General features: G+C 43.7%; 1 protein-coding gene across 2 annotated transcripts in view; it reads right to left on the bottom strand.

Annotated features, from left to right (window-relative positions):
* The window catches only part of LOC135201297 (prolow-density lipoprotein receptor-related protein 1-like), a 38,281-nt gene that overhangs the window by 28,754 nt on the left and 7,027 nt on the right, over window positions 1–2,500 (bottom strand). The gene's annotated exons all lie outside the window — the stretch shown is intronic.

Genomic DNA, 2,500 nt, shown 5'->3' with positions numbered 1-2,500 from the left:
TAAAAATTAAATCACTAAAGAATAAAACCAGGATTTTCTTACAATTAACTCATGTCCTGCAAGAAATAAAAAGGTTGGCCCTAAAGGCGGAAGGAAATGGTACAAGAAAATAAAATATATATTTCCTTCCATGTTTGGTGCCAACCTTTTTATTTTTTGCGGACGATTAATTTTTAGAAAATTCTGGTTTGTCCCAAGAAATTGTTTTTTTACTTTTTAGTGCATTATAATGATAGCATGTTTGATTTTTACATATATATATATATATATATATATATATATATATAGTATATATATATCTTTTAGTTTTGACAGAAATCGCAACCGATTTATGGTTTGTAGTTAACGAAATTGATATCCGTTGATGGGGAAGTGGAGGGAGATTGGAAAGAGGGAAGGGAAAGGGGAAGGAAAGATGGAGGGAATAGGGAAGGGGGAGGGAAGAAGGAACGGTAGGGAGAGGACACACCTAAATTACCACTTGATTGTGTGCTACGGATGGGGGAGGGGTGGGGAGGTGAGATGGGGGATGGGGATGGAAAGGAAGGGGAAGGAAAGGGGAGGGTAGGGAAGGGAAGGGTAGTTGGGGGGTATGGAAGGGGAAGGGGAGGGGAGGGAGGAGGATGGAATGGGGAAGGGGAGGGTAGTGGAGGGTGATGGAAGGGTAAGGGGAGGGGAGGGGAGGAAGGGAACTGGAAGGGGAGAGGGGTGGAAGCGGAAAGGAGGAGGGGAGGGGGTGGGGGTTGGAAGGGGAATAGGGTAGGGAGAGTGGGAGGGAGCGGAGGGGAAGGTGGGTGGTGAGGTGGAGGGGGAGGGAGGTGGAGGGGAAGAACAGGGATAAATTAGCACTTGATCTTGTGTTTTGTAAGGGGTGGGGGGATGGAGAGGTAAGGAGATAGGGGGGGGGGGGGGGAAGGGATGGAAGAGGGAACGGGGAGGGTTAATATAGAAAGTAGATTCTACTGAGCCAAAGAAGCTGTGAAAATCCCATAGAGTTTCATAGAAATCCTTAGAAACTGGGAGAGGTCACTGTAGGTCACTAGCGCTCACCGCTGACCTACTGATCAAGTGAGGTTGTATTGTCACCGGGATTGAGTAACCATCCAAAATTTCAAGATTTGACCCAGACAGACAGACAGACAGACAGACAGACAGGAGCAGAAGTCAAGTTAAAGACAAAAGCATGATGTAACAAAATCGGGAAACTCAAGTTAATTCGTGTGAGTGTGTGTGTGTGTGTGCGTGTGTACATATCAGCACGTGCGGGCAATCCATACGCCGTGGTCTACGTACAGTAGTAAGGAACTGATCAACACCACCGGAGCAGCCTTCACTTAGGGGATGGGGGTTGGGGGGGAGGGGGGGCTGGTGTTTTGGGGGTGTCGAAATCCACGCTGCTGCTGCTACTCTGCCCCCCACCGTGAAATTGGCCTTTTAAAGAGGCCATTTCTAACGGGTGTCCTTCCAGTAGCTGAGCTTTAACCCGACATGCCCCTCGGATATTGATTACCGGCCTCCTGGAGAGAAACCGTCGGGAATTTGTTCCTTGGATAAATCGGGAATTCGGGAATTCCCGTCTCTCGCAACCGAATCGCAAGATTTCGGGAGTCGTTAAGTTTGTCGTGAATCATTCTCGGGAATATCTTCTTTTTTGGGCTCTTGGGGCAAATCGGCAGATTCTCAGGAATATTCCAGGAGATTTGCGCGAATAAATCAGGAGATTCACGTGAATAAATCAGGAGAATCACGCTAATATATCAAGATAATCACGTGATTTTCCTGGAGTATTCCTGAGAATCTCCTGATTTATTCACGTGATTATCCTGATATATTCACGATATTCTCCTGATTTATTCACGCGAATCTTATGATTCATTCACGCCATTATCCTGATTTATTCACGTGAATCTCCTGAATTATTCACGCGAATCTCCTGATAATCACGTGAATACATCAGGAGATTCGCGTGAGTAAATCAGGAAAATCGCGTGAATAATTCAGGAAATTCAAGAAAATAAATCATGAAAATCGCGTGAATAAATCAGGAGATTCACGTGAATGAATCAGCAGATCTTTTTTTATTAATTCATTATATTCAAGTAAATACTGCAGGAGAATCACGTGAACAAATCAGGAGATTAACGTGAATACATCAGGGAGAATCACAGGAATAAATCAGGAGATTTACGCGAATAAATCACGTGATTCAATTCCATACTTATGGGGAATCACGTGAATAAACCAGGAGATTAGCGCGGATTAATCAGGAGATTCACATGGATAAATCAGGAGAGTCTTCTTTGAGTAAATCGGGAAAATAGCGCGTATGAATCTTAGAGAATCTTTTTTTTAGCACATCAGGAGATTCCCGTGAATATACCGGGAGATTCTCGTACGTCTGTCAATCACTATAAACATAAACTATCCAATTATGTAAAATTCCTTACTTCAATAGAATTTATTAAGTGTATTAGCCCTGTAGAACAAACAAACAATCTCT

This window comes from Macrobrachium nipponense, chromosome 23 (genome assembly GCF_015104395.2).
Source record: "Macrobrachium nipponense isolate FS-2020 chromosome 23, ASM1510439v2, whole genome shotgun sequence".
Lineage (NCBI taxonomy): Eukaryota > Metazoa > Arthropoda > Malacostraca > Decapoda > Palaemonidae > Macrobrachium > Macrobrachium nipponense.
Note: the sequence above shows the minus strand (reverse complement) of the source record. Positions and strands in the feature narration are given on the sequence as shown.